The sequence below is a fragment of the Erpetoichthys calabaricus genome, chromosome 12 (genome assembly GCF_900747795.2).
Source record: "Erpetoichthys calabaricus chromosome 12, fErpCal1.3, whole genome shotgun sequence".
NCBI lineage: Eukaryota > Metazoa > Chordata > Cladistia > Polypteriformes > Polypteridae > Erpetoichthys > Erpetoichthys calabaricus.
The window spans coordinates 4,814,002-4,830,652 of record NC_041405.2 but is presented as its reverse complement, the minus strand read 5'-3'; the positions used below and the strand labels follow the sequence as shown (position 1 = coordinate 4,830,652).

Below are 16,651 nucleotides of genomic sequence, written 5' to 3'. Positions count from 1 at the left end.
AAAAGATGAACGACACTTTAAATATGGATTTAAAAGTGAGATACGGGATGACCAGCCCATCGTGCATTTTGTCCCTCTGTTTCCAGGCTGACTTTTGAAATGTAACTGGAGTTAGGGTTAGGGTTAGGGCGTGTTGCGGCCATCCTGAGCCGAGCGTCTCCGCGCCGCCGGTGCTGTCCCCGTTCGGTGGTGCTGAACTGCGATCAGGCGCGCGACAACGTCGCAACCATGTTGGGAAACAACAGGCCAGAATATTCAAAATGTCCTTCATTTGAGCAGCACACTGACTCACTGGTTTATAGGGTCCTTATTGTCACATAGACAGTCCTGCGAAATTCTTACTTGCATGTGCTGATCAACGTGCGACACGTCACCACTCTCGGGTGCCACCATTAAGTGACCAGAACGGTCTCGAAACTTCAGGAACAAATGTGAGTGTTGAAAAAAAAAAGCTGTCGGGTCTCGATTTAAATATCATTCTTCTATAAGAGCGACTGAGAACTCTGTACGCACCTGCAAGCCATCTCAAAAGCATCAGAAATACATGAAATACATACATCAAAGAGCAGAAATCAAATCATAAAAACATAAAAACTCTCAAGCGTATGGAATGATATTCAGAGTGTCAGGGGGGGCTGGACGTCATCCATCATCCATGGGGTCAAGCAGTGAACAGGGTGCCACTCTATCTATTTATCATATAGTGCCTTTCATCTATCTATCTATCTATCTATCTATCTATCTATCTATCTATCTATCTATCTATCTATCTATCTATCTATCTATCTATCTATCTATCTATTCATGCCAAGTACAATTTCAATCCTGTCTTATCTTTTTAAAAAGTCTATCTAATCCTGCCAAATACACTAAAATTAATTTCTATGTTTATGCTATGTAGTGTTTTATAATCAATTTATTTATAAATCTATTTAATCCTACCAACTACACTAAAATACATCTATTGTACGTAGTGACTATTTGTTATCTATCTGCTCTCTCACACACACATTTACTGTACACTCATATGGGTCCAGTCTGAAGCCCCCTCATAATCTAATTTGGACATTTTTAAGGATGTGGGAGGAAAACTGGACGTCTCTAGAGTTTTAGCGCCTACACAGTTTTAAGGGTCTAGGGAAGTGAGTGCCCACCTAAGTAGCAGCTTTGGTCAAATAGATAAAGCCTTCCCTGTACATTAGTAGTTGTATTATTGTCACTCGTACAGAGACCAGTGACATTCTTACTTGTATATCCAACTAACATTTAAGATGTCTCCACCCTTCAGCATCATGGAAATCTAAAATGTACTCAAATTAATAAATCTACTCAGTTCAACAGAAAACACAAATCAGCGCACTCAATTTACCACTCACCTGTTTCCACCTCACTTATTCTGGACTCCAACATACATGCGTCTGGGGGATGTCGCTGTTAGACAGTTAACTTCAATTGTGCTTACTGAACACCAGTGGGCGTTAACTCTCTATGTGTCTGTCTCTAGTACAGCTGACTCAAATGTCTCTGGTGTCACATAAGAAGGGTCATCTGCGGAGGAACAAAATACACAAATTGCATTGCTTTAAATAACAGCAACACTCCCAGACGTTTTTACTTTATAGAAGACAGACTGACTTTAGTCAAAATGGACATGTTTTTAACCTGTAAAAATATATTTTTATTTGAAAATTAGATATTACACGGCTACTTGAAGTCCAACTAAAGACAAGCGTGTTTGCTTTTCTAATATGACGTAATTGTGTTGTATGTCATAATAAGGAGGTCCACATGAAAAAAAATGAACAAATGAAATGGGATTGTTTACTTAAGTTATTCTAACTTGAAATAATCCTCTTAGGTGATATTTGAGTAACATTGGCATAACTTTCTTCTGAACACAATTCATTCCTTTTAAAACAAAACCATTTGATTATTTTCTTTTAACAGAAGTACAATCCGCCTTGGGTATTGATCTCTTTACTCAGCTACTGTAAATTAATCTTTCCTAAAATTAACACTTTTTTAACACTCAAAACACATAATACCCATTTTAACTAGTTGACTTCATTGAAAATAAACAAGCTTGATGCACAGGACTTTTGTGTATTTGCATAAAGATCCACCCCTTTTGTTGCATTGTGGTCCAAGGGATCAGCACACCTTCATACAGCTGGAAAGAAAGTTCTGGGCTCTCAGAAAATTCATTTACTCCAAATACAGAGGGCGTTGTGAGGTTATGGGTTATCTATCTATCTATCTATCTATCTATCTATCTATCTATCTATCTATCTATCTATCTATCTATCTATCTATCTATCTATCTATCTATCTATCTATCTATCTATCTATTCTAATCCTGCCTACTATACCAAATTCTATCTATCTATCTATCTATCTATCTATCTATCTATCTATCTATCTATCTATCTATCTATCTATCTATCTATCTATCTATTCTAATCCTGCCTACTATACCAAATTCTATCTATCTATTAATTAGTGCCTTTCATATCTATCTATCTATCTATCTATCTATCTATCTATCTATCTATCTATCTATCTATCTATCTATCTATTCTAATCCTGCCTACTATACCAAATTCTATCTATCTATCTATCTATCTATCTATCTATCTATCTATCTATCTATCTATCTATCTATCTATCTATCTAATCCTGCCTACTATACCAAATTCTATCTATCTATCTATTATATAGTGCCTTTCATATCTATCTATCTATCTATCTATCTATCTATCTATCTATCTATCTATCTATCTATCTATCTATCTATCTATCTATCTATCTATCTATCTATCTATCTATCTATTCTAATCCTGCCTACTATACCAAATTCTATCTATCTATTAATTAGTGCCTTTCATATCTATCTATCTATCTATCTATCTATCTATCTATCTATCTATCTATCTATCTATCTATCTATCTATCTATCTATTCTAATCCTGCCTACTATACCAAATTCTATCTATCTATCTATCTATCTATCTATCTATCTATCTATCTATCTATCTATCTATCTATCTATCTATCTATCTATCTATCTATCTATCTATCTATCTATTCTAATCCTGCCTACTATACCAAAATCTATCTATCTATCTATCTATCTATCTATCTATCTATCTATCTATCTATCTATCTATCTATCTATCTATCTATCTATCATATAGTGACTTAACAGTAAGGGGTTTGTGTTAAGGTGGGATTAGTGACTGAATGTTACTGACACCCAATATCTGTGTATGGGTATGAAATGATTTTGATGAACTGTATTAGAAGTAACTTGTTTTTTCTTAATTGTTACATTGAGTTAAATATCCCTCGGCTAACACAAATAATTCCGTTGTAAACCATAAAAGCCCAGAAAATCAAGCAGATGTGTTTGAATTGAGTTCTCTTGACCGACGTGAAGCCCTCTGCATGTTAAGTCAAAGCTCTCTGATTGACGTCCACTCAATGCAAGTGAATCTTATTGGCCTACAGAGTGACCAATCACACTTGGGTGCCACAGGGTGCTGTTGCCAAGGTGACGACGTCTCTCAGATCAGGTGTTTGTTTTTTTTTTCAGAGGGGGCTTACTTGGGGGGTTTGCTGCTCTTTTTTCCTGAATGCTTGCCCATTGTGCAGTGATGTTCCGTGTCAAGTCAATGCCATTTTAGCCCTCACATCATTCACTGGTGTTAAGGAGCCACGTGTTTTGTAAAGTTACTGCAGAGAGTGTTTGATAAGTCCAGCCGTTGAGATGTGTCAGGTAAAGATGACGGCCGCGCATTTCATGGTGTTTTTGTGAAAGTGGCTTTGGACCACACTCTGGAAAATAAAGACACCAGGGTGCTTCTTCAGAGTGACACCAGAGGAGAACCATTTTTGGTCCTCATTTGATCCACATGAAGGTTCCAGAAAGTGACTTTTAGTTATTTAGATCTTTAATTTAGTTCCATAAATTAATAACCATGAAGAGACAACAACAGGTTTGTGATGTACTGATGGGCTTCTGATTTGAAAAGCACAGACTCACTTCAGGTTTCCCTGACCTGTGATCGCCCTGCCAGGTCGCGGAGGTGAGATTGGGGTGGTCTCAGAATGTGCAGAGGAGAGATGAGGGGGGCATCGGGAAAAGAATTGAGGAGGATGGAACTGCCAGGCAAGAGGGAAAGATAAGGAGGGTTTATGGATGTGGTGAGGGAGGACATGAAGAAAACAAGGAGATGGAGATGAATGATCCGCTGTGGAGACCTCCAAATGGGAGCATTCAAAAGAACAAGAGATGTCACTGAAGCAGAGGTCTATCACTTGGTGTTACTCTGGGTAATTAACAGTCGTTTTTTACAGTTGTATTATACCATGTGGTGTAACTGGTTACCTGGTAATCTTACTCAATAAATGATCTGATGATTTGCCAGTTTAATTCAGTTGTAGAAATAAAGTTTCTATAGAAGCAAAGGTTTGGGTTTATTTAACTGATAGGACGTCATCTCCTAATGTGAGAGTTTGTTTTGTTCGTATGCTGATTTAATGGAGCCGTTGAGTAACTCAGATACCTGAATTTCCTCTCATTGATTCTATTGGAGTTCCACTCACTATTTTGGCTGTCGTCAGATGAACGGAGTTTGGATGACTTTGTTCAATCACGTGGAATCTTTAGACATAACTGGATGAACGTCCTCCAATGAGGACAAAAACAAGGAAACCAAACAAGATTGGCTGGACTCTCTTCTACTGAGGGTTCCCCTTACGTTTTACTTGAGTATGTAGCTCGAGGATCTTGGCTCAAAATGAAAGTTCTAGAACCTGGCATGGCATCATCATTCCAAATCTAACTGGAGATGCCATGAAGACAACTGCCTTATTGAATGGCCAAATGTGCTGCTTATGATGTGATGTTGACGAGGCTGAATGTTTAACCCTCACAACAGAAAATCTCCAAGAATTTAAAGTTTGGAGGTGTAGGTCCGCAGTGAAGGATTTCTTTTAACACTAATGTCTGAAAGCAAAAGTTCTCACAAACAGATTTGTACAAGCGGCCTCAGCAGTGTTACGTCACCATGTTGGAAATGTCAAAGAAAAGAGACAAAGCAAGAAGCGGGAGGCCTGTACCCACACGCCACGTCTGCTTTCCTTTTTCATTTTCAGGTTGTGGACATGTGTTTAGTAAAGTCCATAGCTCTGATCTATGTGTTGACCCCCAGAAGAAATCACACTCCATAATGGGAGCAGCTGTCCATGTCCATGTCCAATAAACCTCCTTTTACGGTGTTAGTCTAGAAATCCCCAGCCGGATTTGCTGACTTTTTTGAGGACATGTGAGGAATACGTTCTGCTGGGTTTTAAACACAAGGATGAGTCGGGCTGGTTAAGACTTGGCCCCATTATTCATGTTAATCGTTGTTAGGTATTGAAGCAGTTACTCCTTTTCAGAGCTGATTGTTGTATACTGTTTTGAAAAATTCTCAGAAATAAGGAAATAAAAGGGAAGAAGTGATAGATAGATAGATAGATAGATAGATAGATAGATAGATAGATAGATAGATAGATAGATAGATAGATAGATAGATAGATAGATAGATAGATAGATAGATAGATAGATAGATAGATAGATAGATAGATAGATAGATAGATAGATCATCCATAACCACACAACGCCCTCTGTATTTGGAGTAAATGAATTTTCTGAGAGCCCAGAACTTTCTTTCCAGCTGTATGAAGGTGTGCTGATCCCTTGGACCACAATGCAACAAAAGGGGTGGATCTTTATGCAAATACATGAAAGTCATTTGCATAAAGGCTGTTTATTTTCAATAAAGTCAACTTACTCTGCCTAGTTAAAATGGGTATTATGTGTTTTGAGTGTTAAAAAAGTGATAATTTTAGGAAAGATTAATTTACAGTAGCTGAGTAAAGAGATCAATACCCAAGGCGGATTGTGCTTCTGTTAAAAGAAAATAATCAAATGGTTTTGTTTCAAAAGGATTGAATTGTGTTCAGAAGAAAATGATGCCAATGTAACTCAAATATCACCTAAGAGGATTATTTCAAGTTAGAATAACTTAAGTAAACAATCCCATTTGTTCATTTTTTTTCATGTGTACCTCCTTATTATGACATACAACACAATTACGTCATATTAGAAAAGCAAACATGCTTGTCTTTAGTTGGACTTCAAGTAGCCGTGTAATATCTAATTTTCAAATAAAAATATATTTTTACAGGTTAAAAACATGTCCATTTTGACTAAAGTCAGTCTGTCTTGTATAAAGTAAAAAAGTCTGGGAGTGTGTGCTGGTATTTAAAGGCACTATATAATAGTTTGATAGATATAAAAATTTTGTGTATCTAATCCTGCCTACTATACCAAATACTATCTATCTATCTATCTATCTATCTATCTATCTATCTATCTATCTATCTATCTATCTATCTATCTATCTATCTATCTATCTATCTATCTATCTATCTATTATATAGTGCCTTTCATATTCTACACGAATGTCTCTATGTAAGCTGATAAATGCCAGCCAATTTACCAAAGGGTTCAATGGATGGCCAGAATGAACCAACAGAAACAGAATCCTCTGGGCTGAGCCTGACATCCACGGCCTCAGAGGTCTCTGCCGACTGGCATCTCCTTCGCGCCTCTTGGTGTTTGTATGCGAGTTTCACACGGCACCCCAAAGGGCCATAACACTGAGAGGTAAAGAAGCCCCTTGGAGCCCAGCCAGCCTGCTAGCCCAGGGACAGAACGTCTCCTGTCTGTGGTATCAATGATCCTCTTCCCATTCCCTCATAATCCCCAGCCGCAGGAGCTCGTGAAATTTAACATGTCGGTGTAGGAGAGAACAACACAAGCTGGCTTTTCTTTGCTGGTGCTGAACACATTGGGCTTTTGTGGGTGCCCAGTGGTGCAGCTCTGATCAGAAGACGTCTTTATATTTTGTGCTACTCCACTATAATGGTGTTTTTGTTTTTTTTCGTTTTTCTCAATCCAGCCATCAAGCCACAGAGTGCTGGAGCTCTTGGACGACAGTTTTTGCCATCGTACAGAGGTAAGGCTCCCAGTTTGTTCCCGCACCACAATATTATACAGTTTAATTCAGAATAAAGGCAGCTGTTCAAAATGGACGGTTTGATGTTATGCTGACATCTGGTGGGCTGGACTGGACAAGGACCTCTTTGTGGTCAGTCAACATAGTGCCCTGATATTCAGTAGGGGAAGGTGATGCTGTGTGGATACCCTGGTGACACCTTGCATTGAGAAAGCTGGAATCACCAGGAGTATGAAAATCTGTGGTCGGGACATTAAAGGAACAACAGAGAAGCCACATGTTCTTCTCAGGCCAGAGTGGCTGCCAGACCAGGCCTCATCGCACTTTCGTTCTCTGCCAGTGCTTGTCTTCTGCTCACCCCAACTGCTTACAATGAGGCAGTGAATGAAAAGGGTGCTGCCTACTGCTGGCTTGAGCACGCATTACACCTCTAGTACCTCAAATGAAAATCCCTGCAGCCATCTTCCAGATTCACTTCTTCTAATACAGGGACACAAGTAACACAAGTTCACGTGAACACCTGACCAAGAAGCCCAACCTGCAATCTTCACACTGGAATACTTAAAAAGAGATGTCCGGGTCTTCAGACATTTGGGGTTACACTGTTGTCAGCAAGTCCCAATATTTACTACAATACATTAAAAATAAGAAGGACATTCTCAGAATTAAATTCAAGGCCCCAGTAGGTTGGCGCCTATCTAAAGTCGCAAAAAAGAAGAATTCCCTTTATATGCCAAGGTGGTATATGAGGGCACCTTTATGATTTAATTTTCAAATATCAATTATTGAGGTTAATTCATTCATTTCCAAACATTCTTAATCCAACTGAAGATCACAGGAGCCCACAGCCTATCCCAGCAGCACTGGAACACAAAGCAGGACCCAACTTTAGGTGGGGCGCCTTCTGTGAAAGTAGACAGAGACTGTTTCAACTAACAGGACCAAGGACCAGCAACAACGGTGGGCCGGCATTAGAGCAGCCGGGACGAGAAGTCCGCTCAACAAGCTCGCCAATCCTACTCACCTCGATTCTCCAAGTTGAGACGTCCTAACGTCTCTTCTGCTTACTTATTCGATGTGTCGATGGTCGTTTGTATGAAGAAAACCTTTGGAACGTTTGTGTGAAATCGGCTCTTAAGAACTTTCCAAGCCTGTCTCCCTTGTTCTTGTTGGGAGAATTTATTTTAAACTAACACTAAACTAAGCCACTGTTTTAATTCCTTTCCTTATTTTTCACACATCGATCACATCACCTCTTAATCACCATTTACAGTCATATGAAGAAGTTTGGGAACCCCTCTTAGTTCTTTAGATTTTTGTTTCTCATTGGCTGAGCTTTCAATATCTGACCTGCCTTATGGAGACAGTCGTATTTCAGCAGTGACATGAACTTTATTGGATTAACAGAAAATATGCAATATGCATCATAACAAAATTAGACAGGTGCATAAATGTGGGCCCCCCAACTGAGATATGACATCAATACTTAGTTGAGCCTCCTTTTGTCCTCTAGACGCTGTCCTCCTATAGCCTCTGATGAGTGTCTGATTCTGGATGGAGGTATTGTTGACCATTCTTCATACAAAATCTCTCCAGTTCAGTTCAATTTGATGGTCAGCCTGCTTCAAATCATCCCATAGATTTTCGATGATATTCAAGTCAGGGGACTGTGACGGCCATTCCAGAACATTGTACTTCTCCCTCTGCATGAATGTCTTTGTAGATTTCCAACTGTGTTTTGGGTCATTGTCTTGTTGGAATATTCAACTGCTGTGTAACTTCAACTTTGTGACTGATGCTTGAACATTATCCTGAAGAATTTGTTGATATTGGGTTGAATTCATCCGACCCTCGACTTTAACAAGGGCCCCAGTCCATGAACTAGCCACACAGCCCCACAGCATGATGGAACCTCCACCAAATTTGACAGTAGGTAGCAGGTGTTTGTCTTGGAATGCAGTGTTCTTCTTCCTCCATGCAAAGCGCTTTTTGTTCTGACCAAATAACTCCATTTGTGTCTCATCAGTCCAAAGCACTTTGTTCCAAAATGAATCTGGCTTGTCTAAATGAGCATTGGCATACAACAAGCGACTCTGTTTGTGGCGTGAGTGCAGAAAGGGCTTCTTTCTCATCACCCTGCCATACAGATGTCTGAATTGTAGAACGATGTACAGATACACCATCTACAGCAGGATGTTCTTGCAGGTCTTTGGAGGTGATCTGTGGGTTGTCTGTCACCATTCTCACAATCCTGCTCATATGCCGCTCCTGTATTTGTCTTGGCCTGTTGGACCTGCTGGGTTTAACAGCATCTGTGCCTGTGGCCTTCCATTTCCTGATTCCATTCCTTACAGTTGAAACTGACAGTTTAAACCTCTGAGATGGCTTATTGTAGCCTTCCCCTAAACCAGGAGACTCAACAATCTTTGTTTTCAGATCTTGAGAGAGTTGCTTTGAGGATCCCATGCTGTCACTCTTCAGAGGAGAGTCAAAGGGAAGGAAGCACAACTTGTAATTGACCACCTTAAATCCCTTTATATCTCATGATGGACACACCTGTCTATGAAGTTCAAGGGTTAATGAGCTCATCAACCAATCAGCATTGAGCAGTGACAGGCATTCAAATCAGCACAATGACAAGGGGACCCACATTTGTGCACAGCCAGTTTTTCACATTTGATTTCATTTCATACAACTAAATACTGCGTCACTAAAAATCTTTGTTCAGAAAACACCGCAGTACTCAGATGTTCCTAGGAAATGAAAGACATACCACTGTTATCTTTAATGTTGAAAGGAGAGTCAGTTATCATGCAGGATGAGAGGGGGTCCCAAAATTTTTCATATCACTGTATATACAGTATATATATATTCATTATGTAAGTTTGTTTCAGCCTGACATACAAGTGATATTTTTTCAATGGTCCTTCCTTTTGTCACCCATAGCTGCTGCTGGAGGGATGCAGCCCAGAAGCAGACTTGGGCTCGGCCTTGGAGGAGCAAAAGCAGGAGGTAAGAAACTGGAGCTGACGTGAGCCGTCTGGAATGGTCTGCATAGTTTTAAGAGAGAGGAGTCGTCCCATCTCGGCAGTTATTCAGTCTTAGAATATCAGAACAGTCTTCATTTCACCAAGCGAGGACTCATCTGTGTGAATGTTCTGGAACGTCACCAGCCATTACATCCCTCTAAACAGCAAATATTGCTGTTGGTCTGAGGCTCTGAAATATAATGGCAGTTTAACCGGCAATTCAGAACAACAGGCAATGAGCCTCACTCTCTGTCACCGGGATAAACAGGAACGTATGAAAATACAATGGGACAGAAAACCCAAATCGGCTCACCTGCTGCACTCCTTACCCCTGTGTTCATATGACGCTCACTCTGTGGCAAAAGCCAACAGAAAAACTCAGGCATAGTTGAGGATACTAGGACTACGGAACTTATGCTTTTAAAAAGAAACCTTTTACTTACAGGAGGACGTAGGTAGGTGATGGGATTATTCGATGCCCCACTTCTAAGGACTGAATGACAATATTGCACTGATGTTTATGGCATGCTTCCATGAGCTATTTATCATAACGTATGACCTCTCTAGTAGGAAGTTAGCAATTCTTTTTATTATTATTCCAACTTGACTTACAAGATCAGGATAAAGCACAAGTGGAGCTTGGCCAGGTTAAGTGACTGAGTCAGGGTCATGGAGGCAGGAATAGAGCTGGAGGCCTTGTAGCTTAATGCCCAGCACCATAACTACCACCCCACCCCACACCACCTAAAAGTCACAGGCATTGACATGACTACTGCTCTGAATCCTCTGCTGTTCTTGGTCAGGCATCAATATACCTTATATTATTGATACGCCGTAATTCAGGTGTAACATGAGCTCAATAAGTTGATAACATTAAGACTGGCCATAAAACGTGACCGAAATGTCTATTATGTTGTCCCGTTAACATGACTTGGACTTACAGCTCATAAAAATGGACGTCCTGGAAACTCCTTCTCAATTGATTGGGGTGACATGACTAATATGATTTTCATTCACTTATTATATGACTCTTTTAATATACAGTAGAAATGCTGGTTCTTCATCTATTATTTTTAATTAATCAACGCTCCAGAACCTTTTGCATTAATAGCCAGGTACAATATGTGAATTTGGTTCACTCGTTATATACCTCCTTCAGTCCATAGCTATTATTCATAACTTGTAACATTATTATGAATGTCGTAAAACCTCTACCGTCAGACAACACTGTACAACTGGGAAGAATTTGCTAGACACCAGCAGGGTGACACAAAGGCTGGCACTGCTGTCCCAGAGTTTGGGGCTAAAATCCCACCTTGGGCACCGTTTGTGTGGATTTGTAGACATTTACTGCATGTCTGGGCAATTAGTGATTGGCTAACTAGTGGCTCTAAAGTGGTCTCATATGAGTGAGTGTGGGTGGGCACGGATGTGCCATATGATGGATTGGTAGAATGTTCAGGGTTGGTTGTTCTGCTTTTTGGGTCACACTTTATCAAGGACATCATCAAGACGGATGTGTTTGACTTTCTGATCTTATAAACACTATCAATATGGATATGTCTTAGCTTCTCCTCCTATAGAACATATTTAATATTATCAATATGGATGAATCTGATCTTCTACTCATATGTGTCATCCCTAACATTATCCAGATGGATGTGTCCGATCCCCTACTTGTATTGATCACATTTGATATTAACAATATGGATGAATCTGATCCTATCTACTCATAAGGATCACCCTTAAAATGATCAATATGGACGAGTCTGATCTTCTAGTTGTATTGATCACATTGGGGATCATCCTTAACTTTGTCAATATGGATATTTATTAATCACATTTGATATCATCAGTGTGGCTGAGTCTTATGTCTGATTCTCCACTTCTAAAGATTACATTTGATAGTTTATTATGAATGAGAGTCCATATCCTCTAGTAGATACAGATGTGGTTGAACCTCAGCTCTTGTGGATCACGCATGGCATTATAAACAGAAATGAGGTTGGACCTCCGTTATTATGCATCATATTTTATCTGTTAAATATGATGTTGGTGATATTCTGCTAATTATAGTTGATATTATAGATTTGGGTATGTCTGATCTTTTCTGTAGGTCATGGTGGATATTACTGCTATCAAGAGCATCTATAAAAAGCCAAGTTTCCACCTGGGGACAAATAAAGTTCTATCTATCTATCTAATCCTGCTAACTACGCTAAAATGTCGTAGTTAAAATCTATCTATCTATCTATCTATCTATCTATCTATCTATCTATCTATCTATCTATCTATCTATCTATCTATCTATCTATCTATCTATCTATCTATCTATCTATCTATCTATCTATCTCTGTTTTCACCTACCATCCTTGCACTTATGAATATATCTTTAGTCTTCTGCTGCTATGACTAATGCTCGACATTATAAATGTGGATGTGTGTGATTCTCTGTTCTTATGGATCATAACTGCATTATGAATATTGATATAGCTGAACCTCTGCTTTAATGCATCATGCTTGACATTAGCATTATTGATACATATGATTCCCTGGATTATCATGAGGGAGTTCACACTTGACTTTATGGATATAGAGAGCTCTGATCCTCTGTTTGTATACATCATGCTTGACATGATCAATATGGATGTGTTTGATTGCCTGCTCTTACTGATCTGGTTTGGCATTGTCAAAATGAATATGGCAAGATCTTCATCTACAAATCTCCTTAGAATACATGGTGGATGAGGATGGCTAGACATTAGGATGCCCATTTTGCCCAATTGTTTGTGTATCAGATGTGCTCACTTCTGTTCCTCAGAATTAGTCATTTGGTACATATGAAGATAAACCTGGAGGAGACCTCCTCCAAGTAAGATGGCCGTGCTCTAATGACATAGCCTGATGATGTATAAGCATAGCTTGGCCACCAGGGTCTTGCACTTTTTAGCCTTTATGGACACCTCTGTAACATGCCCCCTCCCAGCCACACACACACACACACACACACACTGTGAACCTGATGACACTTCTTGCTAACTGTTCCCCTCTTCTCCTCATATGTCAATAATCCTGAAGCTGTCTGTGTTTATAGTTTGAAGCTTGGCTGACTGGGAATCGTGTCGACATGAGTGTTTTTCTTTTTTCTGATTCCATTCCAGTTGGCCAAGAAGATATTACCTCAGTCACAACACAGATTTTGCAACCTGGATGGCTTCCAACCTAATCACGTTTGTTTTTCCTTCCAGCTGCCGGTCTTGGACTGGGACTTGGAGCCAAGCCTGGCAAGTTTGGAGGTAAGTCATGAGAGGACAGATGGAGCAAAGTGAACAAGTGAGCTGTGTTGAGGTGAGACTGAGGACCACCAGGTCTATGGCTGATTAACTGAGTATCTTCAACATGGCAAAAAGGGTGATCATCTGCTATTACTGGGCACCAACAGTCACTTGAGCCAATGTGGGCAAGAAGTGCCAGCTTTGTCAAGTCTCACAGTAGGTGGCTTTATGTTCACATCTATACTCTCCTGTGCAGGTCGCTTCCCTGGATATGGTGCACGAGGCTACCCTCAGCAGGGTTTGGGTAAGTAAAGGCCCTTCAACTTCTTGGAAATGAGCAGTGCATATCAGCAACACACTAGCTACAGCTAAGATGGAGGCACCATGACCTCAGTTGCTGTTTTCTCTTTAGGTGGTTTAGGGGCTGGACTTGGAGGTGGACTTGGAGCTGGAGGACTGGGAACTGGCCTTGGAGCTGGCGGACTTGGAGCTGGCCTTGGAGCTGGAGGACTTGGAGCTGGTGGACTTGGAGCTGGTGGACTTGGAGCTGGAGGACTTGGAGCTGGAGGACTTGGAGCTGGCCTTGGAGCTGGAGGACTTGGAGCTGGTGGAAAGCCTCCAAAAGCAGGTAAGCATGTCTGAGGAGTGTTTGCAAACTAGTCTGTCAGAGGCATTATGTTGAGTGGCAAAAGCATTCATCAGAGTTTAACAAAGTATTTAAATGTAATTAATATATCGTCTTTCACTATCCACACTATCACAAGGCTCCTTCCTAATAAAGTAAACCAGAAACTGCTCTGAGATCAAAATGAGTGTCAGGCACATAAAAAAGAATCCAGGTATTCAAATTTAAAATTTAGGAAAATGTAAAATGCCCAGCAGGATTCCATGTCTGTTGTTTTTGGGGATCCACTGCCTGAAAATTGATGAAGCGTTTGGAATCATATTAACTGTAGTTATCATCTCCATAATTCATCCAAACTGGAAAGAAAATAAACTTGAAATAAAAAGGTAAAATAATCCTGGGGCAGTAACAGGGATGGAGCCAGTGCTGCTTCCTCAGATCTTCAGGAGACCGTGTGTGCGTGTGTGTGTGTGTGTGTGGATCTTGTGTTTGATTCTCTGATCTTATAAACACTATCAATATGGATATGTCTTAGCTTCTCCTCTTATAGAACACATTTAATATTATCAATATGGATGAATCTGATCTTCTACTCATATGCGTCATCCCTAACATTATCCAGATGGATGTGTCTGATCCTCTAATTGTATTGATCACCTTTGATATTATCAATATGGATGAGTCTGATCTTCTATTTGTATTGATCACATTGGGGATCATCCTTAACTTTGTCAATATGGATCTTTATTAATCACATTTGACATCATCAATGTGGATGAGCCTTATGTCTGATTCTCCACTTCTATAGATTACATTTGATATTATCATTATGAATGAGAGTCCATAACCTCTAGTAGATACAGATGTGGTTGAACCTCAACTCTTGTGGATCACGCATAGCATTATGAACAGAAATGAGGTTGGACCTCCACTATTATGATTCATATTTAATCTGTTAAATATGATGTTGGTGATATTCTGCTAATCATAGTTGATATTATAGATTTGGGTATGTCTGATCTTTTTTGTAGGTCATGGTGGATATTACTGCTATCAAGGGCATCTATAAAAAGCCAAATTTCCCCCTGGGGACAAATAAAGTTCTGTCTATCTATCTAATCCTGCTAACTACGCTAAAATGTCATAGTTAAAATCTATCTATCTATCTATCTATCTATCTATCTATCTATCTATCTATCTATCTATCTATCTATCTATCTATCTATCTATCTATCTATCTATCTATCTATCTATCTATCTATCTATCTATCTATCTATCTATCTATATCTATTTTCACCTACCATTCTTGCACTTTAGTCTTCTGCTGCTATGACTAATACTCGACATTATAAATATGGATGTGTGTGATTCTCTCTTCTTATGGATCATGACTGGCATTATGAATATCAATATAGCTGAACCTCTGCTTTAATGCATCATGCTTGACATTAGGATTATCGATGCTTATGTTTCCCTGGATTATTATGGTGGGTGGGAGGATCACACTTGGCTTCAAGTGTGTGTGTATTTGTGTGTGTATATTGATGGAGAAGTTTAATGGACTGGCACTTCATCCTTGGGCCCGGTGTTGACAGGATAAGTCCCCTCTCGCCCCGAATTGGATTAAACAACTCTGCACATGTTTTCATGAGCTATCATAGACTGGCGCCCCCTGCAGGATGTCTCCGTACCAGCATTGTCCGTCATCCAGTGCTCGGATTAGTAAAATATAATCCATGATGGATTGGTGTCCCTTACAGGGCAGTTTCCTAATTAGCTTCTGTTAGTACTAGATGTGTGACAGCTCATTTAAAGGATAAAAATTAAATGAATACATTTCAACTTCTCATACCTTCAGAGTGGGTGTGAACCAAAAGGTGGCCAGCAGAAGACAAGAGGCCTTTAGAAGGATTATAAGGCTTCAGAGACTCCATTCATTTCAAAGTGATCTTAGAATTTCTGCAAAACAATCAGAGTACTAATCAGTATTTAAAGAAACAACGAGATGAAAGGCAATACAGAAGTACAACAGATAGGAAAATTACTATATTTGATAGATGCAATATTAAATGCTTAGGAAAGGCATTGCATTAAATAGGTAGCTAAGAAAGGCACTATAAAACATAGCAGTCTACTATACGTGACCTTTATTTTTATTCCATAGGCTATGGAGTGCAACCAGGCTATGGTGCTGGTAAGTTGTCTTTTTCCTTTTTTGCAAGATTTAGTTTGGATTTCTTTTGTCTGCCTTTTAAACTAAACCTTGCTAAGTAAATTATTGTACTTTTTATTTGCAGCTGCTGGTCTGGGTGTCCCAGGTGCCGGTCTTGGAGCTGGGCTAGGGCTTCCCGGTGCTAGATTTGGAGCAGGCAAACAGAAACCAGGTAGGAGCCTCCAAACCAAACCGCTATCTATTATATAGTGCCTTTCCTATCTATCTATCTATCTATCTATCTATCTATCTATCTATCTATCTATCTATCTATCTATCTATCTATCTATCTATCTATCTATCTATCTATCTATCTATCTATCTATCTATCTCATGTCACAGGCCCTGATCCTTAAACCAAAAGTCTGCTCTGATTGATTTTGTCACCCTGATCAATTCACGTAAACTGCCTGTGCTGCTATTATAAAAACAATATTAATAC

The 16,651-nt window shown here is 39.5% G+C and overlaps 2 long non-coding RNA genes across 2 annotated transcripts; both read left to right on the top strand.

Annotated features, from left to right (window-relative positions):
- Positions 1-10,028: 10,028 nt before the first annotated feature.
- LOC127529784 (uncharacterized) lies at positions 10,029-13,677 on the top strand. Its single transcript, XR_007936395.1, has 3 exons — positions 10,029-10,079; positions 13,345-13,392; positions 13,628-13,677. It is a non-coding gene; the product is annotated as an uncharacterized LOC127529784 (long non-coding RNA).
- A 279-nt stretch (positions 13,678-13,956) lies between these two features.
- On the top strand, positions 13,957-16,382 carry LOC127529783 (uncharacterized). Its single transcript, XR_007936394.1, has 3 exons — positions 13,957-13,999; positions 16,162-16,191; positions 16,295-16,382. It is a non-coding gene; the product is annotated as an uncharacterized LOC127529783 (long non-coding RNA).
- The last annotated feature ends 269 nt before the right edge of the window (positions 16,383-16,651 follow it).